The sequence below is a fragment of the Chrysemys picta genome, chromosome 5, assembly GCF_011386835.1.
Source record: "Chrysemys picta bellii isolate R12L10 chromosome 5, ASM1138683v2, whole genome shotgun sequence".
Taxonomy (NCBI): Eukaryota; Metazoa; Chordata; order Testudines; family Emydidae; genus Chrysemys; species Chrysemys picta.
In genome coordinates this window covers 92,739,030-92,758,701 of record NC_088795.1, presented here as the reverse complement: position 1 = coordinate 92,758,701, position 19,672 = coordinate 92,739,030, and the positions used below count along the sequence as shown (strand labels likewise).

At 42.6% G+C, this 19,672-nt stretch overlaps 1 long non-coding RNA gene and 1 other non-coding gene across 2 annotated transcripts; both read left to right on the top strand.

The window, feature by feature from the left end:
* The first annotated feature begins 14,731 nt into the window (after window positions 1-14,731).
* Window positions 14,732-17,550, top strand: LOC101932065 (uncharacterized). The gene is made up of 4 exons (XR_256126.4): window positions 14,732-14,874; window positions 16,038-16,109; window positions 16,603-16,675; window positions 17,232-17,550. It is a non-coding gene; the product is annotated as an uncharacterized LOC101932065 (long non-coding RNA).
* On the top strand, window positions 16,283-16,400 carry LOC112059145 (small nucleolar RNA SNORA26). Its single transcript, XR_002888365.1, has one exon. It is a non-coding gene; the product is annotated as a small nucleolar RNA SNORA26 (small nucleolar RNA).
* Window positions 17,551-19,672: the final 2,122 nt, after the last annotated feature.

Genomic DNA, 19,672 nt, shown 5'->3' with positions numbered 1-19,672 from the left:
TCTGAGAGGGATGAGGTGTGGAGCATGCTTTCAGAAGTTTTACAAGAGCAACACTCCAATGTGGAAACTACAGAACCTGAACCACCAAAAAAGAAAATCAACCTCTCTGCTGGTGGCATCTGACTCAGATGATGAAAGTGAACATGCGTCGGTCTGCACTGCTTTGGATCGTTATCGAGCAGAGCCCCTCATTAGCATGGATGTATGTCATCTAGAATGGTGGTTGAAGCGTGAAGGGACATATGAATCTTTAACGCATCTGGCATATAAATATCTTGCAATGCAGGCTACAACAATGCCATGTGAACACCCATTCTCAGTTTCAGGTGACATTGTAAACAAAGCGGGCAGCATTATCTCCTGCAAATGTAAACAAACTTGTTTGACTGACTGAGTGAACAAGAAGTAGGACTGAGTAGACTTGTAAGCTCTAATGTTTTACATTGTTTTATTTTTGAATGCAGGTTTTTTTGTACAGAATTCTATATACAATGCACAGTCAACCTGTGGAACTCCTTGCCAGAGGATGTTGTGAAGGCCAAGACCATAATAGGGTTCAAAAAAGAACTAGATAAATTCATGGAGGGTAGGTCCATCAATGGCTATTAGCCAGGATGGGCAGGAAAGGTGTCCCTAGCCTCTGTTTCCCAGAAGCTGGGAATGAGCAACAGAGGATGGATCACTTAATGATTACCTGTTCTGTTCATTCCCTCTGAGGCACCTGGCACTGGCCACTGTTAGAAGAATAAGTTCAATTTTCATGATAAAGAGATTGTATTACAGCACTTGTATGAGGTGAATTGAAAAATACCATTTCTTTTGTTTTTTATAGCACAAATATTTGTAATGAAAAATAAATATAAAATGAGCACTGTACACTTTGTGTTCTGTGCTGTAACTGAAATCAATATATTTGAAAATGTAGAAAACATCCAAAAATATTTAAATAAATGGTATTCTATTATTGTTTAACAGTGCAATTAATCGTGATTAATTTTTTTAATCGTGCGATTTATCGCGATCGATTTTTTAATTCTCTTGACAGCCCTAATAATTATACATTCATTGTACTATTTTTATAACATTTACTTTTACAAATTTTAACATTTGGTGAGCATGTATGTATACACACATTCATATATATATGAGTACTAATATACAGACTCACATGCTTTATAGCACCTTCTATCCAAGGATCTCAGATCACTTTACAAGCATCAATAAATTAAGGCTCACAACACACTGTGAGGGAGATTAGCACTGGTATAACAACATTGCAGATGAGATAACAGGTACAGGATGCTAAATTACTTGCCTAAGTCCGCACATTAAGTCTGTAGGAGAAGCAAGAATGGAATTCAGTTATACAGACTCCACATCTTGGGCTTTAACTCTGATAGTCCTTCCTCTCCATTTTTTAAATTAACACACATTGTATAAACTATCACCAGAAATTTATTGCCAACTTATTGTTCCTCCTCTCTGTCGAGGGAGTAGTTCAAATGAAGAAAGAGAACTTTAAAAAAGAAACCATACACTGCAAACATCACTGTGCAGATGTGAGGACGTGTTTTTTCCTATGACCTCATCCTCAATGATAAATAAATAAAAATCAGGAAGTTAAATATGGCAAATTTGCACTTGGGTGCCTTTTCGACCACAGCTTGATACTGGAGTATCGCACCTTCAATCTGTAGAGGCCTAAACCCTGCAGACCTTGCTTCGGCAAAACACCCTGAAGTCAAAAGGAGTTTTTCCAGATCTTGCTTTGCAAGCATAGCAAGATCAGACCTTAGATCATTACAGTACAGACCTGTTTATTTGCGACCCATTTACGTGCGAATCTGTTTAATGCACGGTAGTGCCATGCCTCCCAGTGCCACCTATTTAACACGCGAGACTCATTAACACATGGTACAGGTACTTGCTATGTAGTGCTACAGATTTGCTCACTAACTCACTGACATAGAAATCGACAGGAAGTGCGGATCGGAAACGTGTTGTACATCTTTACCGCCGATGCGGGGGAGGGGGAGAAGGGGGCAGCAACGTTAAAGCACTGCCGTGGCAAAGGACCCTGCAGCGCTTTAAGGTCCCTGCCTCTTTTGCCCCCCTAGCCACCGACGGGCGGGGGGGGGAGGGCAAAGGGAGCAGCTGCCCAAGGGCCAGCAATTTAAAAGGGCCCAGGGCTCTGGACGCCGCTACCGCAGCAGCGGCGTCCAGAGCCCCGGGCACTTTAAATCACGGGAACCTCGGGCGGCATGGACCAGATGGCCTGCAAGGACTGGCTGGGGGATGCTGACCCCTAGCCCCACCCCTTCTGGCCGAGGCCCTGCCCCTTTCAGGGGGCCAGAGCCGCCTCCACCCCATAAGTGTCCTGAGTTACTTTCACCCCTGTGTACTAATAATAATGTTTTTATTAGATTACACATTTGAATTTATATTCTTGCAAAGCACCGTTAACAGATAGGCCTGCAGTATTTGGGATGTTGTGAATATATATGTAATCCTAGATAATTATAAATGTATATATAGATATCTTAAGATATTTCAGCATGGCCCTCTTAACCCGCAGTCCGTTAACCTGCGGTCGTGATGGCGTGACTCCCGACATCCGCGCATAAATGGGTCTGTACTGTAATTAAAATCTGACACCAGTCAATAGTGACTGAAAGATGAAATCTTGCCATCAGAATGCCGTTAGGTGGCCTAAGTAAAATAAGTTGTTGGCCTTAGTCCAGTTCCTAGTGGACAGGGCCCACATTACAAATGTCACCATCAAAACTGGCACAAATTGGCAGTCTTAGCCCAGGCCAAGGATTGAGTTATTGTGGAGACAGAACTACCTTTCATCCGTGAGCGTGAGGAAACCTGCGCTTCTAATGTCCACTCTGTGGATAAAGGGCCAAGGTTTTCAGGCCACCTCCTTCCACAAGCACTAAATTAACCTTATAAAAGAACGTCCCATAAAGAAACACTGAAACAAACTCATCTTAAGTGTAATTCCATTGACTTCATGGAGTTACACTACTGATGAATTTCGCCCCATGTCTTGAAGTCTATTAAACTTTGAGGGCTGGATTCTCAGTTGCACCAGGCTCTGCTTGGCACAGCTACGGGGAAGTGGAGGAGAAGCAGAGGTAGCATTCTACACCCACACCTCAATCCTAGGGCAGTTGAGGCCTGAGTTAGCCTCCAACTCACATTAGAGCAGCCAGTGGGAAGTTCTAATACAGGGGTAGGCAACCTTTTAAAAACCTTATTTACTTTACATACAACAATAGTTTAGTTATATATTATAGACTTATAGAAAGAGACCTTCTAAAAATGTTAAAATGTATTACTGGCACGCAAAACCTTAAATTAGAGTGAATAAATGAAGACTCGGCACACCACTTCTGAAAGGTTGCCGACCCCTGTTCTAATACATACTAGCTACCTAGGGGTCATTTCAGCAGCCCAGGAACATTTGCATGCTCTATGCTTTGGCCATGCCTTCCTCCCCCAACCCCCTCTGCCCCCAAGCTGACTGAGGTAATTAGATAGTCAGGCTTGAAAGCAGGGTGAGACAAAGAATAATTAGCCCATCCGCTCAGAAGGATCAAGAGACACAGGAAGGGAGTGCTGAGTGAGAGGAACAGGGCTAGCTAGTCTCAAGTCCTGATGTGTGGGCCAAAAGCACATAGGCTATTATAAATACACTGTTGTATGGTGTAGTGGTGTTGGTGGAGGGAACTCAAATAAGTGGTACTGTGAATGCACAATCAGTGGAGTCTGTGCAATTTCTGTGGGGCAAGATGACAGGAGCAAAGGAGCACCCTATTACACACACCCATGCAAATAAAGTGCTGATTGCCACAAACATCTTTAAGAACAGAAACTACTAGATACTGTGCAATTACAGTCATATTGAGCTTAGGCCTGGTCTACACTAGGAGGTTATGTCGAATTTAGCAGCGTTAAATCGAATTAACCCTGCACCCGTCCACACAACTAAGCTATTTAGTTCGACATAGAGGTCGCTTAATTTCGATTTCTGTACTCCTCCCCGAGGAGGGGAGTAGCGCTAAATTTGACATGGCTATGTTGAATTAGGGTAGGTGTGGATGGAATTTGACGCTAATAGCTCCAGGAGCTATCCCACAGTGCACCACTCTGTTGACGCTCTGGACAGCAGTCCGAGCTTGGATGCTCTGACCAGCCACACAGGAAAAGCCCCGGGAAAATTTGAATTCCTTTTCCTGTCTGGCCAGTTTGAATCTCATTTCCTGTTTGGACATCGTGGCGAGCTCAGCAGCACTGGCAACGATGCAGAGCTCTCCAGCAGAGGTGACCATGCAATCTGAGAATAGAAAGAGGGCCCCAGCATGGACTGATTGGGAAGTCTTGGATCTGATCGCTGTATGGGGCGATGAGTCCGTGCTTTCGGAGCTGCGCTCCAAGAAACGGAATGTGAAGATCTACGAGAAGATCTCAAAAGCCATGACAGAGAGAGGATACAGCCGGGATGCAACGCAGTGCCGCGTGAAAATCAAGGAGCTGAGACAAGGGTACCAGAAGACCAAAGAGTCAAACGGAAGCTCCGGATCCCAGCCCCAGACATGCCGTTTCTACGAGGCACTGCATTCCATTCTAGGTGCGGCCACCACCACTACCTCGGAGATGTTAGCGGACAGGGAAGATGAGGAAGGAGATGAGGAGGACGAGGCAGTCGACAGCGCTTACAATGTTGATTTCCCCGACAGCTAGGATCTCTTCATCACCCTCACAGAGATCCCCTACCAACCCTCCCCATGCGTTAACCCGGACCCTGAATCAGGGGAAGGATCAGTCGGTAAGTGTGTTAAACATGTAAACATTTATTTTGAACAGAACAGGAACATTAACAATGGGTTTTTCATGATTAGTTTGCCCTAGGCGCTTAACGTTTTAGTCCCTGGCAGTGCAACTACTGCAAAAGAATCTAACAATGTCCGGTTTATCATGATTACTTTGCCCTAGGCGCTCTACTTTTTAGTCCTTGCCAGTGCAGCTACTGGAAAATAAGGTCTATATGTCCGGGGATAGAGCTGAAATCCTCATGGGACATCTCCACGAAGCTGTCCTGTAGGTAATTGGAAAGCCTTTGCATGAAGTTCCTGGGGAGAGCGGCCTTATTGTGTCCTCCGTGGTAGGAAACTTTTCCACGCCAGGCTATCATCAAGTACTCTGGGATCATTGCCTTGCAGAGCATGGCGGCATATGGCCCTGGTTTTTGCTGGCTTTCATGCAGCATGTGCTCTTTCTCTGTTTCAGAAATCCTCAGCAGAGTGATGTCGCTCATGGTGACCTGCTTTGAATTAGGGGAATGTTAGTATTGGGACTGCTTGCCTGCTCCTTTACATAACTGTAACCGGCGGTTTACAGCCACGCGGTGGAGACGAGAGAGGGGCAGCATAGCGGGATCTTTCCCAGGGACAGCCGCGAGGGGGTGCGACAGGGGCAGAGTTCATGCTTGCCGGATTGCCGGCAGCAGGAACTGGCCAACGCTAGGAGCATTGCTTTGAAAGTGAAAGGAGGGCACTTCTATAATTTAAGTTTTAAGCAGCCAAAAGTCTATGACTTACCAGGTCAGCCTGCTACCCGAATTCCGCTGTCCTGCCCCGCTTGTCTGATCTCCACTGCAAGACCCCAGGCACTGAATGCGAAGGCCGAAAATTCGACCTTGTCCTGAGTGCGCATGTGATAGGTGCTGTGCATGGTCTTGTTCACAGAGAAAGACTATGTTCATTGTTCACAAAAATTTATCTTTGTGAGGAATTCACTCCCTTTTTTCCATCCCACAGCTGCGACTGTCTCCCGACCTACCCCGGCATCCCTCTCCCAGAGGCTGACGCAGATTAGGCGGAGAAAGAAAAGGACACGGGACGACATGTTATGGGCTGCTCCCGAGCCGAGGCGGGCCAGCAGACCCAGTGGAGGGAGAACATGTCGCAATACCAGCGATCACACAGTGAACGGGAGGAGAGGTGGCGGCAGGAAGACCAGCAGGCGACTCAAACGCTGCTTGGACTAATGAGCAAACGGACATGCTCCGGCGCCTTGTGGATGTTCTGCATGACCGGAGGCAGGAGGACAGAGCCCCACTGCAGTCTATCTCTAACCGCCCTCCCCCGCCAGAAAGTCCATTCCCCCCTCACCCAAAGTCCCAAGAAGGAGGGGCGGCAGGGGCCGTGAAAACTGTCACTCCACCCCTGCAGACCGCTCAAGTACCAGACGGCTCTCATTCCCAATGTTTTGATAAGTCCTTTCCTTCACTCCAAAAGCACCTCACCCAAGCCCCCGTCCCAGTGTCATCCCCTAACTGTGTAGTTGCTAATAAAAAATACGTTTCTGTTAATTACTGTTTCCGTCATGTTCTTTTAGAGGAAAGTGTGTTTGAAGGCGGGGAAGGGGGTTGGTAATTGGAGAGGACAGTCACCTTTACCAGGGTACAGACACGGGGGCAGGTTCAGCAGAAGGTCACACACACATTGCAGTCACTAGGCATCCTGGTCAGTCTGGGAGGTGGTTTTCAAGTTCTGTGGGGGGGTGCCTATGTGACTTTGTGAAATGGGAGGGCGGTTAGAGATCTTATGCAGCGGTCCTTAGCCTGGATCACAGAGCCACGCAGCAGGGGATCTGTCACCGTCCTCCCCCACCACAAAGTCACATAGCCCCCACACACAGAGTCCCAAAAAGTAATAAAGAAAACGGTGTTCATTAACAAAGTTCCATTTATTTTATTTTTAAACGTGTGTTGGAAGGGGGTGAACGGGGTGAACGGGGTATGTAACTGGAGAGGATAGTCAACATTAACTGGGTAAAGAAACGGGGGCAGGTTCAGCTTCTCTTTAAACAAACTTAATAGTCACAGGTTACCCTGCTCACTGAGGAACCTAGCTTTCAAAGCCTCCCGGATGCACAGCGCGTCCCGCTGGGCTCTTCTAATCACACGGCTGTCTCGCTGGGCGTAATCAGCAGCCAGGCTATTTGCCTCAACCTCCCACCCCGCCATAAAGGTCTCCCCCTTGCTCTCACAGAGATTGTGGAGCACACAGCAAGCTGCAATAACAATGGGGATATTGGTTTCGCTGAGATCCAAGCGAATCAGTAAGCTTCTTCATCTCCCCTTGAGACGTCCAAAAGCACACTCCACCACCATTCTGCACTTGCTCAGCCGGTAGTTGAAGAGTTCTTTTTCAGTGTCCAGGGCGCCTGTATAGGGCTTCATGAGCCAGGGCATTAGCGGGTAGGCTGGGTCCCTGAGGATCACTATAGGCATCTCCACATCCCCAACTGTTATTTTCTGGTCCGGGAAGTAAATACCTTCCTGCAGCCATCTAAACAGACCAGAGTTCCTAAAAACATGAGCGTCATAAACCTTGCCCAGCCATCTGATGTTGATGTTGGTAAAACGTCCCCTATGGTCCACCAGTGCTTTCAGCACCATTGAAAAGTAGCCCTTTCTGTTAATGTACTGGCTGGCCTGGTGGTCTGGTCCCAGGATAGGGATGTGAGTTCCATCTATAGCCCCACCGCAGTTTGGGAATCCCATCGTGGCGAAGCCATCTATGATGGCCTGCACGTTTCCAAGGGTCACTACCTTTAACAGCAGTAGCTCAACGATTGTGTTGGCTACTTGCATCACAGCAACCCCCATGGTAGATTTCCCCACGCCAAAGTGGTTCGCAACTGACCGGTAGCTGTCTGGCGTTGCAAGCTTCCAGAGGGCTATGGCCACTCGCTTCTGGACAGTCAGGGCTGCTCGCATCCGGGTGTCCTTGCGCTTCAGGGCAGGGGACAGCAACTCACAAAGTTCCAGGAAAGTTCCCTTCCGCATCCAAAAGTTTCGCAGCCACTGTGATTCATCCCAGACCTGCAGCACTATGCGGTCCCACCAGTCCGTGCTTGTTTCCCGGGCCCAGAATCGCCGTTCCACAGCATCAACATGACCCATTGCCACCATGATGTTCAAGGCGCGGGGTCCCGTGCTTTGTGAGAGGTCTGTGCCCCTCTCAGACTTAATGTCCTCACCGCGCTGCCGTAGCCTCCTCGCCTGATTTCTCAGCATCTGCCTCTGGAAAAGGTGGATGATAAGGTGCGAGGTGTTGACAATGGCCATAACTGCAGCGATGGTGGCAGCGGGCTCCATGCTCGCAGTGCTGTGGTGTCTGCACTGTCACTCACCAGAAAAGTGCGCGATTTCCCGCCGGCGCTTTCAGGGAGGGAGGGCAGGAGTGACGGTTGGATGACGACAGTTACCCAAAACCACCCTCGACACATTTTTTGCCCCAGCAGGCATTGGGGGCTCATCCCAGAATTCCAATGGACAGCAGGGACTGCGGGAACTGTGGGATAGCTACCCACAGTGCACCGCTTCCAATGTCGACGCTTACCCCATTAGTGTGGACTCACAAAGTCGAATTACTGTCCTTAGTGTGGATACACACGTTCGACTTTGTAATATCGGTTTCACAAATTCGATTTAAGTAAAATCGAACTACTCTCGTAGTGTAGACATACCCTTAGTTTACTCTTATTTTCTACTTTAAAAAAACAAAGCAAAACCTGAAAAACAGCATTGCACAACTCTTGATTTAGCTTTTAACATTCAAAAGAAAAATCCAAAGCCTGCCTCATGTTTCTCCCGTCCCAATCAGAAGTGTTCAGCTGAGGGGTGCTTTTCAGGAACAGGAATTAAGATGGAAATTAATATGAAACATTTCAAAATAAAAGATATTATATTGAGATAGGGCCAGTTTTATCCGAAGGTAAAGCAAGAAACATGAAAGAAGTCAACCTTTAAAACTTTATATAACAGAAATAATGGGGTGAGGGGACTAGAAGGCTTGAATGAAATATGAAAAGATAATCTAAAAATGATTTATAGGACTGTAGATGGTACCAGAGAAAAAATCATGGGGTGGCACGACTGTGAAAGGAATTAGTGAAATGTTTATCATTTACTAAGAAGTGATACCACAAAATGGAAGTCCTCATTATATCTGTAAATTCCTCTCAAACCAAGGCTTCCAATCAAATTCCCCTTTCCAATCTACAAGGTATATTTTTATCTGCATTGCACATCTCTATTGGATATTCTATAATCATTCTGTGCACCAAACTTGCAGTGACATCAAAGGGAGTCCTATGGACAAAATATAAGCAGACAAATTAAATAGCAACATGTGTAATATGATTCAGAGAGAATTGTGATTTAGTTGACTATCTCAAAAATTGTAAACAGACATTTCAGCCCACACTCATTTCAGAGTGTAGGGTATTTATTTATTTATTTATGTATTGGTGGATTTAAGAAAATAAGAGAATAATGCAGATGCTCTTGCTCCACTTTAGCTGCAGGGTATCATTGACTTTATTGCTTTTCAGCTAGAGATAATTTTAAACAAGAAAAAAGCAAGACAATATAGCAGCTAGAATGGTCTTTTTCTGGCAGATCTAGAAAAATTTATTCTTGTGGCTTTTTAATGATAAAAAAGTGATGTGTGGAAAGCAGCCAAAACTAGTTCCTTAACAGTATAGGAACAGTACAAATAAAGAACAGTGAACAACTGTTTCCACTGTATTAAAAATCAAAGTACAAACTGCTCTATCTCTTCATAACGAACAACTAACTGTGTTTCCTTTCTGTAGTAAAACAAAGAACTATTTATAACCCAATAGTGCTTATATAATTTATGAACCTCTGCATTTCCTTTAGATCAATCTTGGTCATTTGGTTACAAAACTACTAACAAAAATGCTACTTGAAGCCTCTTTTCTGTATGAAAATAAATGCCAATAGCAAATATCCCACTGGGCTAACAATGCTTTGGACTAATGTAACACTTTCCAGATGACATTTGGAAGGTGTGTTTTACAAACATTACATTAATCTCACAACACCCATGTGTAGCAAATATTAGTCTATTTTACAACAAGGGAAAGTGTGGAACAGAGAGATTATGACTTGTCCAAGATCACACAGTAAAGTCTGTGATGATGGCAGGAAAAGAACCCAGATTTCATCCTGTGCTACAGTCACAAGACTATCTTTATCCTCTAGAACAGTGGTTTTCAACCTTTGGAAATCTCAGACATAGTCCCAGGGGTCTGCAGACCACAGGTTGAAAACCACGGTTCCATGGTAACGACATCCTTTTGTGGACCCCTTGGACATAGTCTGCAGACCCCCACAGTGGTCCGTGGACCACAGGTTGAAAACCACTCCTCTAGAAGTAGTAGAATCTTCCACAGAAGGATTTGTTTTTATTTTTATTACAACAAAACATGGTTCAGAAATGGGTCAGCTGGCCTGGCTAAAAATGTGTGCTAAACAAGAAGCAAAATTAGCCCCTTTCATACTAAAGGATTTGTTTTTCAAGCTGTTAAAAGAGCATTTCATTGGGAGTTAGCAGCCAAAATGATGTACAATATTTACAAATTTAAGAGTAAGAGAAAGTGGACGTTGACTCAGTACACTAACAACACTGAATGTGTGTTTGGATTTTTTAAATTTTTCAGGTTTCATATCTTGCATGGCACATCAATGTAATTTCAGTTAAAATAGTCAGGGTTTTTGGGGGGATCTCTGTGAGGGTGATGAAGAGATCCTGGCTGTCGGGGAAATCAGTGTTGTAAGCGCTGTTGACTGCCTCATCCTCATCTCCTTCCTCATCTTCCCCGTCTGCTAACATCTCTGAGGAAGTGGCCGTCGACAATATCCCATCCTCAGAGTCCACGGTCAGTGGTGGGGTAGTGGTGGCGGCCGCACCTAGAATGGAATGCAGTGCCTCGTAGAAACATATACTAACTGAAGTACCAGAAGGACTAAGAATACATACATAAGATGAATTCTTTGGAATACAAAGGTTATTTATATTGGAGGCTGACTTTTTTTGCTCGGTGAGATTTTTCCAAAATCCACCTATTATTTTACCACTAATGTTCACAAAATTTGTGCCAAAGTTGGGTGTGGCTCCTACCACTCAGAGCATCAGTTGAGGGAAGGGGGAGAGGCACACTTCAGCAACACAAGCCATTCACTTATTTCCTCAAAACTAGATTTTTGTCTTGAAATAGAGAAGTATCTAATAGTCTCTTACTAGTCCAAATTAAAACAATCAAAATGAAAACTTATATGTTATATAAATACTGGACCAAATCCTTTACTGCCCCTTATTCAGGGCTGTATTATGCCATCAGTTTTTAAATACATTTCATCATTAATTTCAATGGGAAAGACTACTTAAAAATCATTGGTATAATATAGCTCATACTACTCAGTTCTGAGTCCTCCTGAAGTCAGTGGGAATTTGAGTAAAGGCTAATATAAAAACAGAGGAACTGCCCTCACCTGTGACAAAACAAAGAGAAAAGGCACAGCAGATAGAAAAATATAAGATGTTTCCAACAGATTGTTTTTGGGAGTTTAGTCCCACCATGGAGCAGACCGGGAATCCAGTGGAAGATAGGGTCAACTTTATGACAGTCCCTAATCTCAACTGCCTTTCTGAAAAGAGAATAGATACAAAAGGTGGTTATCTGCTAGTGTCTCTCCAGCTACTGCTACAAAAAATTAGCAAGTCTTACCACCATCTCTAAGTTACAGCTGAATATGATGCACAGGGAATTAAACTCTACTGTTAGAAATATTGGCCCAAATTCATCTCTGAATATGGCCACCTTGGTTAACTGGTGCCATAAAAATTACACTGGCTGGTAGTTAGGAAATATTGACAGCCTTTTGAAATAACTGTTCTTTTTATTCTTTCCCATTGAGACTGATATTTCAGTAAGAAAACAAAACAAAGCTGAAGCACCTTAGTTTTTTGTAGTTAAAATATAACAAGGTTTAAAAAAAATGAAATACTACAAAATGAAATCGATGCATATATATTAACATCAAATATAACCAGGCCTGGCTAAATCAATAAAGTGGGTTTATATTTTTATGGCAGTAGCAGTTATTGGGTTTATTCTGTTTTGAACAGCCTTTGCAATCAGTTTGATGCAATACCCTAGGGGTGTGATTATCTCATAATATACCTACTTCTGCTTCTACCTTTCTGCTTAATTACATTTCATAAAGCTTTGTTCCTTATGTAAATTAGTAATTTTGTACAAAACATAACAACAAGGCAGCTTTCGCATATGGAACTACAGCTTCATCTGTTTGCATAATATTTATCTTTAGTGATCCTCTACTCAGTTAAAAATATTCCCTGGCTTCTACCAGGTGGAAGCTTGCATATTGTTGCAAAAACAGTCTCTTCACCAGGTAGTTTATTCAGCAAGAAAAAGCACTGGTGAATTTTACAAGTTTGTTTCTTAGATATGCAAAATGTGCTTTATAAGTGCTAATTATTAGGCATTTTGCACAAAAAGATGAGCCAAACCCTTCAAAGTCCAAAATATGCAATTTACCAAACAAGAAAAGAACAAAATAACATAAAATTAAAGTTTGTAACAAAACTGCAAAATGCTGTTTGTCTCTGGAAAGGACATACTGATGTTGTTTGCACTCTTCTCCTCCTCCAGAGTTTTTTTTTTTAAACTCTAATCTACATGTGCTAATTATAGGGAATATAAATTCTGGAAACAAAATTAAGAGGATATATTGACAGTATGTGGGCTGTAAATGGAACCTGATCTATTTTCAGCATGATTTTAAAATAACCCTGTAGTTGCATGCAAATTGTGATATAAATTCATGAAATATTTTTATTACAGTAGCATCTAAGGGTTCAAATCAAAATCAGGTCCCATTGTGCTAGATACTGTACAAACATATGTAATAGACTAGGTTCCTACAACTAAATGTCCCAGTCCTACAAATTATTCCATGTGGGTAAATCCATGTGGGTGTAGTCATCTATCTGGGCATAAGGTTTGCTCACATGGTGCACCTGCCACGACTAGGCCTAATTTGAAAAAAGATGCAACAAATGACCATCACAAAGTAAGGAAGTGGAGAGATAATGAAAATAATATCAAATAGTGACATAGTTCTTGCACAACTTGGTGGTTCCAACTCACCTGAAAGACTTTTTTTAAAATACATAAAACTCTGCAGCACTTTGTAGTCATCATTTCATGTCAGCAATTAGGACATATATGGGTAACTTTCTAATCTATCTAGGTTTTTATACCAGCACTGTAATATCTGAGTGCCTTCCAGTACTGCATTAAGCTACATGACTGCAAATCTGTCACGTTGTTTGTTCTCTTATCCTCTCCCCAGAGGGAGAAGTGTGTGGAGTAGAGTGTCGTTTTTTTTTTTTTAATACACCTGTTTCTATGTGTTTATATTAGAGGTCAAAGAAATGTGCTTTGCACATGGAGCAGAAAGTGATGCACTTTATGATAGTCCTTAATTCCCAGGGAAGAAGGTTGTTTCCCACAGAAAAGCTTTACTCTTATTACTAAGGTTAAGATTTTGTCATAGTTATTTTTAGTAAAAGTCATGGACAGGTCACGGGCAATAAACAAAAATTCATGGAAGCCCACAACCTGTCCATGACTTTTACTAAAAATAACAGGGGAGGGACTGCCGCCCGGGGGACAGGACTGAAGCCCGAGCCCTGCAGGGGGGATAGGACTGACAGCCCGAGCCCCACCACCCGCAGGGGACTCCAGCCCCCGCTGCAGCCACTAACAGCTCCAGCCCTGCCATTGCGATGGGGGCCGAAGCCAAAGAAGTCATGGAGGTTCGTTAGTTATGGAATCCCTGACCTCTGTGCCTAAATCATATCCTTACTTATTATTCTTTTGTGCCAGAGGAACAACATTTTCAACCGTCTTCATCTCAGAGCTTTAAATAACCTTTGAGGCATCCTGGGCCCAGGCCACAGAGTGCTTTGAAGATAAGGACTGAGACCTTAAAGTTGATTCAAAATTCTATGGGAAGCCTATGTAGAGAGTGGAGGACAGGTGTGATATGCTCATGGTAGCCTGTGTTGCTGAAGAGATGCGCTGCAGCATTTTGGGCTAGTCGTAGTTGTGCAAGTTTGAGTTTTCTAAGTGCTAAAGGTTTCATGCCCACATCTATTGCATTGTTGTAGTCCAGCTGAGAAGTGACAGCATGAACAACAGAGGCCAGATCCTTGTCCGCCAGGAAGAGATGGAGTCTCCTAGCTAACTGGAGATGGTAGAAAGTGTTACTTGTGGCTGTTGCAACGTGAGAGCTCAGCTTCAGCAAATCCACGAATACACCTGACCATGGACTAAACTGAGCAATTGTGGATGTGAAAACTTCAATCACAAGAGACTGCACCATGGCTGCAGACACCTCAAAATACTTTCCTCTGAAGGGAGAACAACACTCGGCAGCTCCCCATCACCCCGCTGGTTGGCTTAGGTCACGTGCCTCCTCCCCACCAATAGTTGCGCACTCGCGGACAGGGAGTCGCCCCGCGCCACCGACTGTTCCCCTAAAGGTTGCCCCGCCCCCAACGCGCGGAGAGGCTAGAGCGAGGACTAGCGTGCGAGATCTCGCGGTAACTGCCCGCCGGTATTTAAGCTCCGAGGAGGCCGGGACTCGCTCTCTGTCCTCTCTTCCCTCCCTGGTGGGGGAGGTGGTTCCTCGGTCCTGGTTGCGGCGGGCCGCGTGGGCAGCAGGGACGGTGCGGCCTGACTCCTCCATGGGGAGCTGGGCCCGCGCAGGGTGTGGGGTGGCGGGGGGGCGGGTCGCTGCGCCGGCGGCTCTCGCGCCTCTCCCGCTGTGCCCTTCTGCTGCGCCCCGCCGCGGCCCCGGATCGCCGGTAGATGCGGGAGCCGGGTGAGGCTGGCCCCGCGGGTGGCCGCTCCGGGAGCATGTCCGACGTGGCAGCAGAAATAAGGAGCTTTGTGCAGGTAGAGGCGGGTCCGCTCGCGTGAGGGGCTGACGGGTGACACGGCCGTTACCTAGAGGGCTCCGCTCCGGGCTGGCCGCTGCGGCCTGTACCTGCGCGCGCCTCTGATCGCTCGGGGGGGGGGGGGTAACGGCCCTGCTTGGCACCGCAGGTCCGCTGTCTTCGCTTCGTCAGCACTGGCGATAGTAACGTAACCAACTCAAAATCTTCATAGACTGATCTAGCCCCGCACTTGGCTCCTCGAACAATTCATTTAACACGTTGCGGAGCAACTGCTTTGGCAAAGTATTTGGCATTTTTAATGAGGTCTAATCCTGTCTCTTTTGATCCATACATTGCTCAACGTGCGTTAAATTACTATGTTGCAAATCCTCGAAAATCATGTGGGGGCGGGGGAGCAACTTGCACAAGTAATGTTTGTTTAACAAATGGCATTTGTCTCCATGTGGACAATGAAAATGGAGTAACCCGTTTCATTTACTGGTTCTTGTCCATTTGCCCAAAGGCTGTGTCTTAAACATCCCACTGCAGAGACATTCTTAGGCAAAGCTCGCTATTGGAACTCTTTTAAAAGTTGGAAACATTTCTACTAGATTTTTTTTACTAGTTTAAAATCGTGTCACGTTTAATAGTGTTGATTGTGTGTAACTGTTGCCATGTGCTTTAATCTTTACACTGCTTGAGTACCTCATGTATACTGTTACAATATGTATCTAAGAATCCAGTGAAAAGTTACTATGTTTTTTAAAGGTGAACTTTCACTTTTTAGATATTAAATAGCCATATTAAGTGAGATAAATACAAAACTATCATCTTTGCTTATTTTATTAGTATTTTTAATAATAATCTATTGCAGAAACATGGCTTTTTATATTATATTTATTTAACTTACTAGGGCCGACCATGGGTTAAATGGCTGCCAGTTTAGGAAAGCAAATATTTATTTCCCTAAACTTGAACCATTGACTTTTTTGCTTTAGAATCTGACTTGATTATTAGTAGTTGGATTGTATACAAGGGATTTTATAGAATAAAACCCCAAATTATGGCCACTTGATCTCACTAATTTAAGTGATCTTATGTTGCTTGTCTATTGAAAATGTTGAATTTTAAGTATTTTTTTAAACATTGCATAGTAACATGTCCTTTAAAAATATTGTGCAGATAAATGGTCACACCTGACTGAAATGCTCATGAAGACACCTCTTAGGAATGAAGAAGTGCCTCTGCTGAGAAGTAAGCAATTCTAATTGAATGAAAGTTAGTTTGCCTTGATTCCAACTTTGTGGTAGTTGGATGATAAATTAGAGGAATTTTTATGAATTACCTACAAATCACTAAATTACAGTGAGTTTGAGAATAATATGTTAAAGGAATTTTGTGATCAGTAATATTTCCCCTTTTTTGCTTTGCCCTCTTAAGGCAGACTGTGCTTTAAGTGGCCAACACAGAGGGGTATAGTAATTCTCTCTCAAACCCAGAGGTGAGATTAAAACTCTTCTCTGGATCCTGTCGGGAGGAACAAACTCATGAGGAAATCAATTTAATGTGTTACAAATTTATTCAAAAAGGGAATTGTATGTTTTCTTCAGGTTCATTGACTTGAACCATTGGTGCTAGCATCAGATTACCATACTTAGTTTTACTTTATGGTGTTAGGGAATTACTTGTGATCACATGAAGCTTTTCCTGGTTTCAGAGTCCTCAAGAATGTATTTATAATTATCAGATGCCTAGATGTACTTCATAGAACTTGCAAGACACTTTGACATGAATCTCCTTGAAGAGTGACAAATTCCCAGGTATGTAATATAAATAGGAGCATCAGACTGAGGTGGGTGGGTACATATTTTTCACCAGTTGAAGTAAATTCTAAATTTGTGTACCTAGCTGACCTTCCAAGGGGCTTCCATGGAAACTTAACTGTGTCAAGAGAATAAACATTTCAGTGTAAAATTGTCTGGGAGTCCTCTGCATAATAACTTTCTTCTGCAATGAATGTTTACTAGTAATAGCTGATAGTGGAATTATAGGTCTGAAGTGAATTAGTGACACATGACTACTCAATTCAATTTATTGGCATAAAATAAGCTATAAACTTAATAGCTTGACTTTCATTCTTGGTTCTGGTTGTCATCTACATTACAAGTTTTGCTGATTTAGCTCAACTTTAACATGCCTTTTATAGTTTAAATCCTAGTGTGGACACTAAAATTGAAACCTGGCTTACAGTGATTTAGCTGACCAACTTTAATTGGAAATGGCTGAGGAAAGCTTGAGGCATATTGGAGGCATGACAAATATATTGCATTTATTATTTTGCTGGTGATGAAACTCTTCTTTTCTTTTTTTTAACAGGGGGAAAAAATGAACAAAACATAAGATTCAAACTTGCAGCTCCTGCTTTGATGAAAGTGTAGTAGTGATTACTGATTTCATCCATGGTCATTTAATTGTTTTCTGTAATGTATCATGTCTCAAAACAATAAGATAAGTAATGGCTAGGACAGCACAACAGTTGGTAGCTTCAGTTTGCATGGTTAAAGTTTTGACCCAGTTTATGTTTAAGTTCTGAAATGGAATAAAACTAGTGTCATTCATCTTTGAATTTACTTTGAATAACATATTTGGGGAATTTTTATACTATATTCAACTAATAAAGAATTTTGTAGTACAATGTACCTGGCCCTTTTTTTGCATGCAAATGCAGCAGAGGATTTGAAGCATGAAGAGGAGGAAGTGGATGAATCTGAAACATTAGGAGATACAATTCCTATCCCTACACGTCATTGCAGATGACACAGACCTTCTGAGGCATGAGTACTTCTGCTTATGCCTTGCATATCTGGGTCACAATCCAGTCAATAGGCTGCTTACACACTGAGACAAACAGGTCACTTGTGGTCTACAGATTGAAGCAGGAGTCATTTATCAGGTGGGGCAGACTCCACCAATTAATGACGTGGGAGATCCCATTTAGTCAACATAAAACAATTTACAAAAAAGCATAATTTACCATAAGACAATAAAACTACACTTGGTTTCAGGGTAGAAAGACACACAAACCTTAGTTGCCTTCTGTGCAGTTAGTTTTCTAAAACTGAAGCCACCATAATGTTTTCATAAGAGTGGTTTCGTACAGACTTGTACATAGTTAGATTACAGAAATAATTGAAGTCAAAAATAGAGAAATATTTGCATAGTGCTGTCCTTAAACTTATTCCAATCACCAGCTGAAGAACTTCCTTACTTCAATCCAGCTGTTCTTTGTAGTGGCAGGCAATAGAACAGTGTGTTACAAGCCTACTCTCCCACTGTATGAAGAAGTGGGTGGAGCATGTGATTGTATTCTGCCTTCATCTCAGGGCCTTGCAATTATACTACCCAATCTAGGTAATTCAGTGGACAATGATGCATAAAAAAATTCATCTCAGATGTGTTGTGTGCAGTACAGTTTGAGGACTTGGCTAGATTATATACTTTTTTTCTATTGGGCATGTGTTTCACTTTAACTTATATGGTATTTGTTTGAGATGAGTCTGCACCTGATGAATAAACTCTTAAAGAGGGGATAGTGCATCTTTTTTTCAAGTCTACATTACATCCTAGATTATATGCAAAAAGAAAAGATGAAATTATCTTGAATAGTACATAAAATGTTTTTTCATGTGAAAAATAGGACAATTAGTAGATGGAGACCATACTAGAAAAAGATCTAAACTGTTGAAAGCAGTGGAGTAGAATCACCAAACTAACACTTGAGAATTAAGACCTAAATGCTCAAAAAATAAGTTTAATTTTTAAGTTTGTGGGCCCAAAATCCAGACCTCTTCCCTACAGCATTGCTGGCAGCTTTTTGGAGCAAGTCTTCAGCATGTTAGCTAGTGCTGTCATATTGTGCTATAATGAGAACTAAAAAAGGAGCTCTAGAAGATCTAATATTGGGTTTTACCAGTTTGGATTAGTGTCTTTTATAGCATAAGATCCAATAATCATGCAAGGAGTTGGACTTTGGAAAAAATGCCTTTAAATGTTAAACTCTAAGATACTAACTGAATGTATATAGATTTAAAATGCAAGTATTTTAAAACATATATTCCTCTCCCTTTATTTACCTACCAAGACCACAGTCTTCACCTTTTACAAATGTTTATTCTTTTACTGTGGTGAAAGCATTTCCCCCCCAGTTATCTGCCTCCTTTGAACCTTTTCTGCTCTTGCTATAGGACTTTATTGCTACTGCACTAATGTACAAATTTCTATACACTAATGGAATACTTATAACCAGTGTTTCTCAGTAAGCTCCACTCTATTGCTAGCTAACCCTTAACTTTTCTGTAATTACTAATGTCAAATGCAGATGATGTGGCATGAGAAGGGTGTGCAGAGGAATAGTAATATTGCAGATTCAAGGCAAACCTTTGTTTCAAAGCATATTCCTTCTACAGGGGATTGTAAGGATAAGAGTAGACAAATATTCCTTTTTAACCCAGAGAACTATTCAGAGAATGTAGTCACCTACAACTTTGTTGCTCCAAAATCATAAGTGCAAATGTAGTATTGACTACCTATTCTTGGAACTAATGCACATGTAAGTTAAATGAAACTGGCTACTTTCTATATACACAGAAAATATCTGCCAACTGCAATACATTAGTTTACATGGAAACTAGTTTTTTAATTCACAGCTTTTAGAAATGGTTGACAAGTTGTACAGTATTTTGAAGTAAAACCAAAATTAGTTTTAGATTTTAAACATCAAATAGAAATGTCAATTATATAGTGAGCACTTTTAGTGT